Raw genomic sequence first — 17,505 nt, 5'->3', positions numbered from 1 at the left:
GTGAGTGATTTCCCTTATATGCTAAATGAAAGCAATAGAAATTTTCTTTGTGTGTTATCAAGTGATCATCTTCTCTGTTTGACGTTTAGGGTAAACATACAATGTTTATGTAAAAGCTTATAGCAAAACCATTTTAATTTAAAAAGAAAATAAATGACTAAGTGTTTTCATTAAATATTCATTTTGTTTAAAACTTATATGCTAATTGCCCTAGTTGGTTTGGGTTAGTGCATAAAATATTATAATCTTTTTAAAATGTATTTTATTGATTTTTTACAGAGAGAAAGTGAGAGCCATAGAGTCAGAAACATCAATGAGAGAGAAACATCAATCAGTCGCCTCCTGAACACCCCACATCAGGGATGTGCCCGCAACCAAGGTACATGCCCTTGACCAGAATCGAACCCGGGACCCCTTAGTCTGCAGACTGATGCTCTATCCATTGAGCCAAACTGGTTTCATCAGTATATATATATAAAATCTTGATGTGATCTGAATGTTTGGCTCCTGAATGTGTTTTTCCTTAATTCAGATGTTGAAATCCCAAAGCCCAAGGTGATGAGATGATGCTATTAAGGTAGGGCCTTTGGGCCATGATTATGTCATGAAGGGGAAGCCTATTTAGTTTTATTGAGTCAGCTCATGGCTAATCCACCTTGAGGTAAAGAATGGAGAAGACCTATTAAGGTTGTCAAAAAAAAAAAAAAAAAAAAAAAAAAAAAAAAAATCATGTGCTATTGTTTTTTTCCTCCTTTGCTGATAGGGCATGACCATGAGCTTACAGTTGAAGTGGAGAGGAAGGAATGATCATTGGAAATTGAAATAGCAAGGGCAAGAAGGAATCAATGCATTGTGTGGATTGCCTCAGTGGTTGCTGAATTTACTAAGGTCTTTAAATGATTTAAACAAGGAGACGTAGGCATGATAAAATCTATGGCAAGCATGGATACAAGTGAGAGGAAAAATGGCCCAGCAAAGATCATTTATCCCAACTCCAGGTCCTGTAGTACATGGGCGATGTGACTAATATCTTCTCTCAGGTGAGAAATAGGAAATAGAAAATAATTTTTATATGACAGCCAGCTTTGAGTGTGATCAGGGAATTAAAGGGAATGTTCAAAGATAAGACCGAGGTCACAAAGCGTTTTCTGAAGGTAAGCAGATTCACCAGCAGGCCGAATTGGTCTGAGGGGATTCTGATGAGATTTGGGGATACCTCAAGCCTCAGTGATAAAAATCACGGTGATGACAGGTGATTGGAGAACCTTCAACTCCAGAGGGGGTTTGATGTGAGTAGGGATGTGAGCAAGGGTGGTTTGTTAGGGAAAAGGAAGATACAATGGCTAACTTCCTGCTCCATTCCTGAGGATAGCTTAACCTTGAGGTTGTAGGAGAAACCCATGGTGTTGAGTTCTGACAGAGTATATTCATAATAGTGCCACCTGAACGTTGTTGTGCAAAGCATTTCAGTGTTTTGTTTTGACTTGATTTTTAATCCTTGCCTGAGGGTTTGCCTTACAAAGTGTTGGCAGTGTCACCTTACAGTTGAGGATATGTAAAACTGTCTTTTCTACATATTTGTGTTCCTCTTTAAGAAACACATTTCCATGGCGTACCTGTCTTAGATATGTAGCTCTATGATGTACACTTCACAGCTAAGCTACGCCACTGGAGAGAGAGAAAACTTGTGGTGATTTTCTTTTTATTTCCTTTTTGTCAGTTTTCCTTTGAAGCATCAAACAGGATATTGATATTGTTTGGCATTTAAGCTATTTACCTCCTGTGGCTTACCAAGTTGTAAACAAAGCCAGCCATATTCCCACTGCACATGTCATATACAACTATTACTAGAACTTCTTTTCAGAAATATTTATCTGCTAATCAATACCCTTCCATCGTGCCATTTCCAGAAGTGCTGAAGGGACTTCTCTCCTGACACAGGGTTTGACTCGGTTATGGTTTACCCTTCCCAGTAGCTGTGCAATGCACAGCAGTGAATCTAACAGGTGGACCATCTTCCTCTTGTGATGTGGCTGTGGTCACCATTAGTGCTGGACATTTCCAGAGAAGGTGAAAAATCCCTTAACTACATTATCGAGTAAAAAGCACGATGCTGTAGACACTTGAAATTATGCTTGACATCATTCTTGTCACTGAAAAGAAGAACATGTTAAAGCACTGATACTAGACGCTTCTAAATGACCGTGCTGGAAATGTATGCGAGCTGATAAACTCAGAGAGACAGATAAAAAGTCATTAGCAATGACAAACATAATTTGGATTTTTTTTTTCTCCCCCTTTCCTTAAACTTGGAATTGTGGTATTGAGCTGAAAGAAGGGGTGGTGGATTCTGCAGGGAATACACACAAAAGCCCCCTTTGAGCCACACCGTTCTCTGCATGGGATGTATATTTTCTAAGGATGATTTACAGGTTAGCCACGCGGTGACCTTCCCCCCACCAACTGCAAACAGATTACAGAAGCTGATTAACCAAGACTTAAAACACAACGCGGGTGATGTTCTCCTATGGGGGATTTCTGACAAAGCCCTCCCCTAGGAGCCCTCCCGCTCCATTCGCTTGCAAATCGCGGTGCCTACAGAGGTCTTGGCTGCCCCAGTCCCAAACCTGGAGCCCTGCAGCGCCATCAGCGGCGGTATCTTCCCCTGCGAGGGACTGTCTGCTATTAATCAGAAACGCTGAATGGAAACCAATCAGATAGAGAGTTCCTTTGGCTTCAGCTTCCTGCCTGTCTGAGTTAGAAGTAATGCTCCAAGAGAGAGGCACACTGAGATGCATGAAGATTCAGCTGTGAAGATCCTATAAAAAGAGGAGGAATGAGACAGAAGCCACAACGCTGCCGGAGTCCTTAGTGCTGAGCAAGGCTGAACTCAGTTCCATTGCTTCCAACAGTAAGTGCTATTTACTTTGCTTGCGAATTATGAGCTATTCAATTTCCCCCCCCCTAATAATGAAGTAGTGCAAATATTGCTTTTCTCCTAGTAGATCTCTCTCTCTCTCTCTCTCTCTCTCTCTCTCTCTCTCTCTCTCTCTCTCTCTCTCTCTCTCCACTCATTTGGAAGCAGGTAAGAATACACAATTTTATAGTATTCGAATACAGTATTATTAAAATACTCAGTGAAAAAACTTGCAAACATTTGGTTCTTTACTTTTACAAAACTGATACTTAACCAAGCTCTTTCTGTAATGCTCAAATTTTGCATATGAAGTATTATAAAAATAAAGCCAAACTTTATATTATGCTGGCTGGTTTTAGTAGCTTTAGTACTCATACATTAGTATGTTTAAGTATATTACTATTCTTAAATTAATTTGAAATGGACCCGTGGTTTTCTTGTAACTGTTGCTTGCTTAGAGTCAGAACTATAAAAAATAAATGCATCTTTTTCATAATTTAAGAACACATGATTTCTTCATTTTCTAATATTAAAAAAGAAGTTATACATATGAAACATATACAGATGGAAATAGAATGTCAGGGTAAATGTGATCACTTTACCTGATAAAGGTTTCTTTAAATATCTGTGGTTCTCACTCTGGTCAGCCTTCTAAATGTGCATGCTGGTTGGCTATATAATTGCTCTCCATTAAGTAGGCAAATGTATCTTAACGTAATAAAGACTGGATGAAAACCACAGGAGGGAAAGAGTTTCAAAAGCAAAACTGGCATGTTTTATTTGAAGGGACTTGGAAAATGCATTGATTTGATGGAGCATTGGTGCGTGTTTTTTTTATAATCAATATAGCCATTCACATCTATTAAATTTTCAAGCACATTAATCTCAAATGGTATGACCAATTTTAATTGTAAGGTTATCAACATTTTATAATGTTTCCATTTAGATGTTGCTAATACCGTATGCTCTTAGAATCTACTTTAAATAACAGGGTGCATTAGACAAAAAGGGATCACCTGTAGTAGATAAGTTCACATCTATTTTTATGATCAATTTTTGATGGGAATATAATGAACTATAGATTTTAGGAGAATCTGGAGGTATTTTTGGATGTTTGTTATTTAATATTTTGTTATATATATATATATATATATATATATGATTACTAATAAAGATTTCTATAAGGGTTTTGAAATCTATGTACTGTGCAAAAAGGGAGTGATGCTGTGACCACAAAAAGTAGTAACTTTTGCATGAAAGTTACTTTTTACATTATAAATTAGAAGAGCTATCAATCTTCAACCATATTTGACTAAGAATTAAATTGATCATTCAATGTTCTTAACTTGGAAAAAAGAGTGATTGAAACACCTCCTACATTCAATAGAGATTTTAAGATTCTATTTTAAGATTCAGACACTGCTTCATTGCCTAGGCAATGCTATGTCAATTGCAGAATACATTTGTGTAACTACAAAACTGGCTAACTCAGGTTTGGATGGTAGATTTTTAAAAAAGACAAAGAAAATTAAAGAATATGCTTTCTGGCACATAGAAGCAAAGAACTTGGGCATAGCATGAACAGCTTGCACTTGTGATCTTGTCATAGAATACATTCTGGTTTTTAATTCAAATTTTCTCAAATTTGTAAAATACAATTGCATGCGTTTAGATGTATGCTGAGATGTTAAAAAATACTGTCATCTCTATGTTTGTTTTGAAAAATGAGAAAATGTAAGATAAAGTGCCTGCTGTGAGCAAATCTAATCCTGGGAATAATGAATAGAAAAATGCTGTAGAGGGAGCAGATAGGTAGCGTCAATGTAAAAGTAATTCACTAACTTTAAGTCAGATTTGGTAGGGCTAATAAAGCAACTCATATAATCCAATACTTTCTAGAATGGAAAAAGCATAAGTTTCCTTTTATTATGCTACTTGATATTTTAAGACAATTTTGGAAATGGTTGACATAATTATACCATGATCTTTGTATTCATTGCATAATTGAAATGAAAATGCCTTTTACCACTGCCTATGTAACAATATCACAATATCAAGATTGGCTTTGAAATTAGAGTTTTAAATGTTGTGTTGCTCAACTTGACAAACTGTGTGTTGGAGCAGAAGCGCTTCTGAGTGTCACCTTGCCTGGAGATTGTATCTGGTGTATTCCTGTGATCCCAGCAAATGCAAAGTTGAGCCAATGCACTTTCTCTTCTCTGGCACATTCGCCTAAAGGATTGGGAAAATTAATTGGAGAGTTTTTTTCTTCTGGCTCACCTCTCTTTAGACATCAGTAGTGATTTGAGGCAAATACACATTCCCTACAACATTTACACTGTGAGTCGGTGCAGTTAATCAGAGTGCTTTGAAAAAATTACATAACAAAATATGTGAGCATTATGGTAATATATCATACAGAAGAAAGCATAAATTAAGGTAAAAGTTAATTTAATGAAAAATATGTGTAATAAATAAACATTGGCTGTAAAGTGTTCTCTTTGAAAGGAAACAGCCTAGATGGATTATTATTTAGCATTAATATAGATGCTTCCGTGAAATGGGTGAATTGCTATACATTAGACTAATGTTGTTCCATCAAATGAAAATTTAAAAATACAAAGTAAATCTTACATTGGAAAAAAAACAGCGTGATACTTTAAAAAATGTCCAATGTGATATGTTATTTATACTTCTGAATACTTTATTGGATAATTTTACTTCTTAAAGTATCTACTCAAATAATATTAAGTTTTCTTAAGGAAGAAGAAAGTATGTTAAGACCAAAAGGACATGAGTTTTAATTAGCTTTGTTTCTTTGTACCTGTCACTCATTTATAGACATGGTGTGTGTAGAACAGAAGGCATGTTTCCTGAGATAGAACATATTTTCTTTGTATTTTGCATAATTGTTTCTTTAACAAAGTGTGTGTCTTAAAATATATACCCTCCTAAATAATCATGACATTATGCTATTTAGATTTTTACATCAAATTCTAGAACTTTTAAAAAAGGGATTTTAACCTCCAACTATGATATGACCCAAGAAAACTAAGGATTAAAAAAAATCAAGTAACATATCTAAAGTTGTCAAATTGTATATGAAAAATTAAACACACACACACACACAAACACACACACACACACACACACAGTAATTAGCTAAAAGCAATGCTTCCTGGATTGCTTTAAACATCTTGAAAAAGTTTTTTGTGGTTTTTTTTTGTTGTTGTTGTTCGTTTGTTTTGTTTTTTAAATTCCTCTGCCTGGAATAGCCATCATCCTCATCATTGAAATACAGTAAGGGATGCCCAGTGAGGAGAGCGTCTTTATAGCACTTTTATACATTTCCATAGCAGTCCTAATACGTTAATGCACTTGTGCCTAAATTTAGCACTGGTAAGAAGTCTTATAGCCACATTAAGAATGCAAAGAGCCTGAATAAAAGCATGATCTCTGGAACCTAAGCAAGGCATTTTACATTAGCACCAGCAAGAGACACCTCCCAAACGCAAAAAGTCATTATAATGGATCTGCCAATGAAGAGAAAATGGAAACCTCCTGAGGTATTATCGTTGTGGAGGTGGTGCAGTGTGTATGAGTGCATACGTGCGCTCACATGTGTGTGTGTGTGTGTGTGTGTGTGTGTGTGTGTGCACGTGTGGGATATTTATTTACTTTTATGAGAGAGGTAGGAAAAAAGACCTGAAGATTTTCTTGAGGTAGTCTTCAATATTTTTCTTTCTCATTTTTCTATTCAATTACATTGCCAAATTATAAATCAATTGCAGGAAGAATGAGTGCTTTTATGTTCTGTATTTCTCCTCATGAGCAAGATAATTCTTGGACTTCCTAATTAATCAATGAAACACCACAGCATATGATTGTTTTATAAGTATGAATTAAAAAGCCTGCGGTTCATATTACTTTTTCAAATTGGCTCTACAGTTGTGACGAGCATGGATGACTTCATTATAATTTTTCAAACCAAATTTATTCAACTTGCTAGGGAGAAACCACTGGCTAGTAATTATTTGGTTTTTATTTTAAAGACGAATATGTTTCTAAATGTAAGAAATAGATACACCTCACAAAATTTATATTGGAATATACTAAACTCAGTATACTTAATTTAACATTAATCAAGTACGCAATGCATAATGGATTTTTTTTATCATAGTTACTAAAGAAGGATCTTAGGAAAGTCAATAAAAATAAGAAATACTATTTACAGGAAGTCAGTATAACAGGGAAGACAACAACACATATAACAATGTGTAGTGTAAGCATATAAATGTCAATAATTCACCTACAGGAACATCTATAAACACAGCTTAGTCTTGGGTGCAATGAAGAAGGATCTCCATGTAAAATATGCTCTACTTCTATAAAATATTCTCATTCATATAAAATATGCTCTATAAAACTGAGACATCAATTCTAAAAGTTTCAAAGGGTGTTTTCCCTCAGACAATCAAGTAACTACTTTCATCCATTTTTTTCCTACAAAGCAGGTTACTATAATTTACTGCAATAGACTGAAATATTATTTTCCAACATTCACATATACATGCTATAAATAATTCACAATGCAAAAACTATATTCGAAATTTAAGAAATTAAAATATATTTTATATTGTAATGGTAATAAAGTTTAAACATCCAAGAAAACTTGCAGGTCAAATTGCAAATTCTCATTTACCTATCTATAATTTAATATATTTTTTACATTTTTATTTATTGGTTTTAGAAAGTGAGAGAGGAAGGGGGAGAGAGAGGAAGAAACATTGATTTTTGTTGTTTCACTTATTTCATTCATTAGTTGATTCTTATATGTGTCCTGACCAGGGATCGAACCTGAACCTTGGTGTATCAGGGCAATGCTCTTACCAACTGAGCTACTCGGCAGGGCTTATAAGTAGTTTAATATCTTTACCTATATATCTGCAACCATAGCTGTGTTTTCATTTAAATTTCTGTGTATCTATGTCAGTAAGTGACTATGTACATGTCTTCACCCTAAATAGATATGGAAAAGGAAAAGGGATAATACAATAAATTATTTTGATGGTTAAATTAATTATAGACTTTAAATTGTTATAATGGTGAAACATTAGATACTACCAGGCTCTTTTGTCGAGCATTCATAGATGTGTTATCATGAACAAATAATAAAATAACAATTGTAACTTATTTTAATTTAGTAAATTTAAACTCAGTTACAGCTCATGTGTTATGGCTGCTTTGGATACTTTTTTGATTAGGGAGAATTAGACTTCCATATTTTAAAACTGTAACTGGAAGTAATTGTTCTTCATCCAATGTTCACAACTCTTGAAGACCTAATAAAAATATAATCTCTTTACCCACTCATAGAGTGAATGAAAAAGTGCTATTTTAAGTAGAAATAACAATGCCATCTCAAACAATATTAGGTAGAAATTAGATCATTAATATAAGAACATAAAATCATTATTTTTCCTTGTTATGTATAATGCAAAGGAAGAACATTATGTGGTAAAATTTAAATTATTTATTTGGCCATTTTCCCTCACTGAGGGTCAGGTCAATAGACATTTTATATTTGTTGTATTACTGGGTAAGTTAACTATTTGCTAAGTTGGAAATTTGCTTTAAAATAAAAAAACATGATATTAAAATTAAATAGTATTGCCTTATACCTAATAACGTATGCACAATAATTAATAAAACTGTCAAGGATAATATATTTGTAATACTGTCCCCTCTTCCACATTAATTTTATAACTTATTAGGACATTATAAATCAACTATGCATGTACTGATTGGAGTAAATTTAACTATTAGAAGAGAGATAATAATTTTCCTTCTTTCCCAAATATTGCCTGTTTATCTATATGATGTGACATTGTATGTATACTTTCAATTAAGTTATGTTTTTAATACACAAATGTTAAATAATACTCAGATTTTTATTTTTGACAATACTTAATTCTTCAAGGACTAAATAATTGATGCACTATTATCGTAACACATGATTATGCACGAAAATCATATCTGTCTGCTTTTTATGTTTAACTTGAAATTGAGACCCCTGATACAATCATTAACAATGAAGAATGTTATTATTATACCTGCAATAAATATATTTTTACTTATAATTAATTTTGCTAAGTTAAAAATATGGAGTACTATTAAAATATAAGTAGTGAATGTCAATAATAAACTTATATTTTAAATATTGTAGGGTTATTTTTAGTACATTGAAATTAGCATTTTTATCAGTGCTATCTTTATATAGTTGCCTCCTTATATATAAACCAATAGATATTTAAATATGTATGATGGATATCAAGCCACTACTTTGGGCTTGACACCTTGTGTTAAATTTTGTTTTCCGTAGCTAAAGAGGGGTGATTACTTTATTTATATAAGAAAATAGTTCCAACTTTGGACTTTTTTATTTTAGAACAGTATTAGGATAATTGTTCTGATAGAAATTTTATATATATATCAGGAGAGTACTTGGATTTGTAATTACGTATACCCAGTGATGAATACTGAAACTGATGGAGACAAAATGATAGAATGGAGACAAGAAGGTGGTGGGATTCTATCACAGACTCAGTAGCAGTTATTATTAAACTGCTCATTATTAAAAAAAAAAAACAATTTGAGTTTAATAATGATGTCATCAAGGATATCTGATGTCCGACCTCTCCAGACCTAAGCTGCTTGTGGCTTGCTGCTCGTCAAATGAAGCACTGCCTTTGGGATCACACACACCTTATTTCACATGGGCACAGAGAGCCTTCTTCATTACACCCGAGGCTACCCTGTGTTTATAGACGTCTGACACTGAAACTGAACTTTAAACATATTCAGGGAGAAACAAAATGTTATTCTGGAATAGAAATGTCACATGTATATGTCTTGCACTATATTTCAATGACCATATTTATAAATTGTACTCTTCTAAAATTGTAAGAAAATGTAAATGAACAACCTATATGAAAAGAGTGAATAAATTCAGTGCCAGAATGAAAATTTTATCCAGATTATAGTTTTGGATAAAAATATCCCTAACTATTCATAAATCATATCATACTCTATAATACCTGGATGTGAAAGCAGAGTTTAGAAAATAATTATTTGATCATTATAAAATTCTATACATATTCATTCAATATATATAGTAGCTTAAAAAAAACAAAAAACAAAAAACAAACAAACAAAAAAAAAACTTCACCCAAGGATATTTTTCCATTGATTTTTAGAGAGAGTGAAAGAGAGGCAAAGACAGAGAGAAATATCAATGTAAGAGAAACACATCATTTGGTTGCTCCTGCACACACCCTGACCAGGGCCTGGGCTGGGGAGGAGCCTGCAACTGAGGTACGTGTCCTTGACCAGAATCAAACCCAGGACCCTTCAGTTTGCAGACCGATGCTCTATCCACTGAGCCAACCAGCTAGGGCTATAGTGGCTTTCTATAAATGAGAGATGTTTTATAAACTATCCATGATATATATAGTCATTATTAAAGTTAACACTTTAGATAATTTTTCTAAATCTAATTATTTGATTGTATTCTTTTTATTTCCAGTATTTTAACTTGTGTCAAGGATTGTGATGATTTACTTACCTTGCTACTTTTCACTTCCTATGCCTCCCTACTTTCATTGCAGCTTGAGTCTTGCTTCTACATCTGTTTCCATATTGCTTGACTTCTATCCCCTTATCATCTTCCCCTACCGCCTCCACTTCAAAGACAGAATAAATTTAACTCTGAGTATTCTTAACTGGGCTTGTATTTTGTGGACATGACTCAGTGAACTGTAACGGAAAAGTAGCCTTCCCAACATGAGAAACTCCTTAGAAATGGAGCTAATAAAAATTGGTTGCTATAGGCATAGATGATTTTAGAGACTCTGACACACACACCCCCCTACTTTTACTGTCTAATTGACTGGAAATGAGCCTTCTAGGGTGTTGAGTATGACCAAGGTCACAATTCATTAAGGAGAGATAGGTCGAACAAGGAGACATCCTGCTATTCACTAGTTATGAGAAGCATTGTTTCTATTTAACACCTGCACACTGTTCTTTGGACTGTCATTTCCACTCCCTGGAAATGGAACACAGAATCAGCTTCTTCACGTGAACAGTTTGTACATGACCATCTGGGGACTCCTGAGGTCGAACAGTCAATAGCGATACCCTTTGCCAATTTGTCTCTTCCCGCACACACCTAATGGATATTAATTAGATAAGGACAGCTTTAGGTATTCAAGCCCCCCCCCCTTTTTTTTAAATGATTCTCTGATATTCTCGTGCAGCTGTGAATACGCAGCACTGCATTCCTGAACTTAGAGTCAGACTTCGGTGAGTAGCAGGATGTCTCCTTGTTAGACCAATCTCTCCGCAATGAATGGTGACCTTGATAATACTCAACACCCTAGAAGACTCATTTCCAGTCAATCAGACAGTAAAAGTAGAGAGGAGGGGGTCCTGAATGTGTGCAGCTGGGTGAGAGGATGGTCACAAACCTATATGCACCCTTCAGTCCATTGTTATTTTTTAAATTCACAATCAGGAAAGAAAAAAAAGATCTTCAGATTATTGGTAATAATGAATTAATGGATTCACTGGCTAATTACTTTTTTTTTTACCTTTGAATTTACTCATTATTAAACACTTGCTATGTCTTAAGTGAGCTGGGAGATATTCACATGGAAACCATAACTTCCAAACAACTTCAATGTTTAGAGACTCCCTTCTTGTTGTAAGTGCCAAAATGTACCTGCTTGTGACCTCTTTTTATTTAGTCTTAGTTTTCCCCATGCATCTTGCAACTAATCTGTATTCTACCCTACCAAAGAGCATTAAACTCATGCAAAAAAAATTGTCTGGTCTATACTTACTCTTCAGTAGATATATTCCTCGTTACTTCATCTTAAAAATAAGTAACATTTTACAGATGACTCTGGTTACCCTGTGTAAAATTAACTCTTCAGTAATATCCCTAAAAACGAAAGTGATCATCACAATTCAAGGGAGCACAGATAGATAGGACTATAACTCCCTTTTAAAATCTACTTTTCAAATAAATTCAAGACCATTTTCCCCCCAGTTATCCTCACTACTTCCAAAGACATGCAAAAATTGTCTTTTGGGCTCATAATTATCTATATTTTTTTCTTTTTTGCTCAATACTTCCACCCATCCAACACCACTGCCCCACCAAAGTTCTCTGCTTTCTATCTATGAGTCTGTCTTCATTTTCTTGTTAGTTCATTATGTTCATTAAATTCCACATATGAGTGAAATCATTTGGTACTTCTTTCTTTGACTGGCTTATTTCACTTAGAATCAATATAAGATAAACTGTCACCAAATTCTGAGAACTATAACCCTTGTCACATCTTACATTAATCTTTGCTCTAGCCCTTTGGGCACTTTTCTTCTAAGAACCTCAATACGGTATCTCTTTGCTGTACTAATATAATAAAATATATAATAAATGAAATGGTACTTGCTCTCCTTAAACCAACAATTTAAGCATTGATGCACTTCACAAATGTAATTTTATAAATTAAAAATATGTTTGGGCCCAGCCAGCATGGTTCAGTATTTGAGCATCAACTTCTGAACCAGGAGGTCACAGTTTCATTCAGATTAGGGCATATGCCTGGGTTGCATGCTCGATCCCCAGTGAGTTCCTCCCTTCATTGATGTTTCTGTCTCTCCCTCTTCCTTCTTCTCTGAAATCAATAAAAATATAAAATGTTTTTAAAAATATTCAAATAACCACCTTTTCTCTGACCCTCAACCCACACCCTATCAAATCCAGAAGTAAGTCAGTACTCTCCAGCTTTGAATCAGAGACTTCAGCAACTGGTTTTATCATTTTTTTTCTACTGAAATCTGAGTGTTAAAAATATGGCTACAGCCTTAATGAGCCTAAAGGATAGGTTTTTAAAGAGTCAAAAACAACTCTGAAATCTTACAAAAATATTGTGCATTTTATTTAATGTGTGTATGAAAATGAGAAAGTATTTTAAAGCCCTAGAGGGCCTGTAGTTTCCTATGTAAAATTAAGATATTAACAGTATTGACATCAGAATGTATTAGGAGGAGACATAACAGATTGTGCTTATGACCACTGTTGTTGTTATTAAGAATGTTGTTGCTCAGGCTTAGCATATCTAGGTAAAGAATGTGGGGAATCTCAATATAGAAAAGCATGAGAGAGACCTAGCTTGAATTAATGACCAATTTCATTGTTCTTTTATTTAGATAAGGTAAATCTGGGTCAGTTACAACATTTTGAATATAAACATTAATATACATGATATAATTTTTAAGATTGACATAGCATACAATGGAAATATATTTTGAACAATTTTGTTATAAATTTATACCATATTGAATATAGAATATTTACTATCGCAGATACAATGCTATAAAGTTTATTGCTTTAAGCAAAAATGAGTACATTACACATGGATCTTAGAGATATGAATGAGTTATGAAAGTCTTTTAAATCAACGTTAATAAAATTTCATATCATCACATAATTCAATGCCATGTATTTAACTTTCCTTTTCTATCATTTTTATGGTTGCACCCTTTTATGCTTTGAATTATATTAATGATTATAAAGTAAATGACCTTCTTTACCTTAAAATGAATACAGCTTATAAAGGTGGTTTATTTGTATGAGAATGTTACTATGGTTTCAGAAGTATAGTTCAAACCAAAATGGTAACAATGATTGCAAGCTTATGAGTAACATCCACTATAATTAACCTGGAAGTTATATTTGTGGTGAATATTAATGATTTGATAGCTTATCCCTAATCTTTATAAAGTAGAATTGTATCATTCACAAAATATATAAACTATTATATTATTTAGTAAATTTGTTATTCTGAACTCATACATTAGTGCCAATTTTTTCTTCACCTTTTACAACGCACTCATCATTTCTCTGGTGTTGAGGTAATAGCAGCAAACATGAGGCAAAGAGTTTCTAATCTCAGGAAGGACCTCTCTAGAGTAGTGACACAAACAATAAATAAGAACTTAGGTATTGATGAATGCTGAGAAAGTAGGCAGTGTGATGGACAGTTACTTAAAGGGATAGGTGAAACTTTATCAAGGTGGTAAAAGGTTTTGTTGAGAAGGTGATATTTGTATTGATTCTGAATGGAGATAAGACATGGTGGTGTGAGCCAAAGCAAAGAGGGCAGTTGGGAGTGAGATCAGGCTAGCAGGGGAGGGCAGTCAAGGGCAATCAGGTAGGGAGGCAGATGCAGTTACGGATGATATGCAGGCAGGCAGGTGAGAGGTTAGGAGCACACCTGGTGTCTGTGTTCATTGGTTAGGTTTATATGCATGCACACAAGTCCTTCAGTGGAGGTTCTCTCCTTGAAGGCACTAGAATAGGATCTGCTCTAGAATTATCTCAACTTTTTCCAAATATTAGTTCCCTTCTATTTGTGTGATTTTATGTTGAACATGATTTTCCTACTTCTACTATAGTTTCCAAAAGAAGGAATCTAATTCTTTCTGTGACTGCAGATCTCTACTTCTGAGGGTCTGCTCTCATCACTTTGTGTAGTATGACGTGCCTACCTTTATCTTTTGGCACTTTTATAGTTCTCTTTCATTTTTTGCTGATTTCCTTTTTTGAGTGAATCTCTGATTAAATTTTCAGAAATAATTGTTAAGTCCAAATCTCCTTTCTTTGTACCAGGACCCTATATATTGTTTTAGTGGTTATTCAATATTTTCCTAATCATATCTGAATTAGCTCTCTCTAGTTATGTTTTCTTGGGTCCAAATTTTACAAGGTGGAATTACAATCTAGTAATAATAAAGAGAACAATGGTTGGGAGTAAAAGGACCAGAGATAAGGGGTTTGTTTTTCTTCACCGCTCGGGATTTAATCTGTTTGTTCACTTTAATAATGGTGGAGAGAGACTAGAGAAGTCTAAGGGCTCTTTCACTTCCAAAGTCAATTGAATGTTTACTGTAAGTTAGTTATATACATATATTTAACATTCAATTGTTTCTCTAACAAGCTTCCATCTTGCAAAGAAAAAATAAAACAACAGAAATTATTTGCTTGAAAATATCCGAAAGAACCTGGATATCATGCTGTCATATCTGGTCCTCTCAAAGGATTTATCTGCATTGGAGTCCACTCACGTACCAGATCTATCACATGTATTCAAACGGCCTTGTCCATATTGCCTAAATTCCCCACACTGAGTTCAGAATCCCCATGTGTAAAAATAATGAGTTGGAGTTCCATTATTGTCACACATATTCAGAAATGTATTTATTTCAGTGTGTGTACAGAACTTCTCTGTTTCAAACTTTCTATCAGCATATTCACAAGTAATATTACAAATTCAGATATCAACCACCTAAAAGGCAAAATTCAGTCATTTATTTTAATACATTTTTGTGTTGTAACTAATTAAAATAGTATAATCTATTCATTTATTTAAAAGTATACATATTTCTTAAGGTATAAAATTCTACTATTTTATACTATTTATATACATAAATTATTTCTGTATTATAGACAACATTGCATGATATGGAGCAATTTCTTAACAAAATTGTCCAATCTTTGAAAAAAAAGAAAATATCACAGTTTGACAATTTTAAAATAAAGACTGAATTCATTTGAAGAATTAATAATTATGTGAAATGAATTTCTAAAATATTAAATTTGTAAAATACCAGATTAATATAAGGCCAATAATTTCTTTGAGGTTATACATGGTCATCATTTCATGCTCTATCCTTGGATATTATTTCTTATTTTAACAAATAATTTGTCTTAGGGACTTCAGTACTAGATCCCATTTAAACACAAAATAAATTACTATCATAATGATTTCTTCTCGATAGTGTTATGAGATTAATAAGAAAAGCATGACCATGTAAGATAAGTTCTAACAATTCACAACAGAACAACACCCTGTTTGAATGTAATCTCATGAGAAAACATAATATGAGTATCTGTTAGTCAATTAAATATTTTGCTTTCACAATCTACTTACAAGAAAATTAATTATTTATAGATAAATCATCTCCTTCTTGCAATTTCCTACTGGAGTAACAGATTTCTTTCTGATGTTCTGAAGAAAGAAATTAACCTATTCACTAATTAAATTAATCCCATTTTGTAATAAGGAACTGCAGATTCTATTTTTCTTTGCCAATGAACCCTTATTAATAATGGTATCTTACCCTGGTCTGTGGGGAATGAGTAGCAGCTGTGTTGGATAAACCACACACATAATCATCATACAGAATCCCTTTGCCAGTGATATTGCTGAAGTAATGTAAAATATTATATGTTCCTTGGTGTGTTTTATAGATGAATCATATTTTATGTTACTTTTAAAAGTGTTCTTGAAAGACATTGATTTAATACAAGTTCAGTATGTATTGTCAATATTGATTCTTTATTTGCTTACACTGAACCACAGATAGAAATTTAAGTCAAATAGATAAAGAAGCCTATTTTTAATCCTCTTATGAAATTCTACATGATTAATCCAGAAATCTTAGCTTAGAATTAACTTATTTTGTGCATCTTTTATTGTTGATTTTCTAAGTAATTACATTTACTATTGGACAAAGGATATAAAGCAAACTATAACTAAAATAGCTATAACTGACTAGATGAAATGAGTAATGTGGCTAGATTTATCTATGGATACATAGCTTTCCCTATTAATATTATGTTAAAATCTGTTTTCTATCTATTGATAACATTATTGAGCAATTGATCATATTACTTTATTTATTCATTTATTTTTAAGTTTTTAAAAATATTGACTGTTTGAAATATGGTCAGTTTTCTTGGTTGCTTCTCAGAGGCATGTTTTTTTAATATATTTTAGCTTCAAGTAACTTTATTATAAAATGTCACTCAGCCCCCAACCATGTGGCTCAGTGACTGAGTACTACCTATGAACCAGGAGGTCACAGTTTGATTCCTGGTCAGGGCACATGCCTGGATTGTGGGCTCGATCCCCAGAGTGGGGTGTGCAGAAGGCAGCTGATCAACAATTCTCTCTTGTCACTGATGTTTCTATCTTTATCCCTCTCCCTTCCTCTCTGAAATAAATAAAAATATATTTTAAAAATAAATTCATTGCCCTGACTGGTTTGTCTCAGTGGACAGAGCATCAGCCTGGGGATTGAAGGGTCCCAGGTTTGATTCCCATCAAGGGCATGTACCTTGGTTGTGGGCACATCCCCAGTAGGAGGTGTGCAAGAGGCAGCTGATCGATGTTTCTCTCTCATCATTGTTTCTAGCTCTCTATTCCTCTCTCTTCTTCTCTGTAAAAAATCAATAAAATATTCTAAAATAATAATAATAAATTAATTTAAAATGTTGCCCAGCTTCCCTGTTCTAGGAAATTCTTATCCCTTCATCAGTTCCTCCTGAACGACTGAGTTATGGAACAGTTATCTAGCACTAAGAATTCTAGGAAGATGCACTCAATAAACCCCCCCCCAAATTTTTAGAGGTGTTGATGTACATGGAAACAACCTCAATATTATTATATTTGTTT

The 17,505-nt window shown here is 33.7% G+C and overlaps 1 protein-coding gene across 2 annotated transcripts in view; it reads left to right on the top strand.

Annotated features, from left to right (window-relative positions):
- Window positions 1-2,843: 2,843 nt before the first annotated feature.
- Window positions 2,844-17,505, top strand: part of CDH9 (cadherin 9) — a 102,502-nt gene continuing 87,840 nt past the window's right edge. Inside the window, exon 1 of one of the 2 annotated variants that reach the window (XM_084881656.1) lies at window positions 2,844-2,911. The gene's annotated coding sequence lies outside the window, so the exon portion shown is untranslated. The remainder of the gene's footprint in view (window positions 2,912-17,505) is intronic. The other variant, XM_084881657.1, reaches the window with a different exon arrangement.

This window comes from Pipistrellus hanaki, assembly GCF_964339955.1.
Source record: "Pipistrellus hanaki genome assembly, chromosome: 4".
Taxonomy (NCBI): domain Eukaryota; kingdom Metazoa; phylum Chordata; class Mammalia; order Chiroptera; family Vespertilionidae; genus Pipistrellus; species Pipistrellus hanaki.
This window is presented reverse-complemented; position numbering and strand designations above follow the sequence as displayed.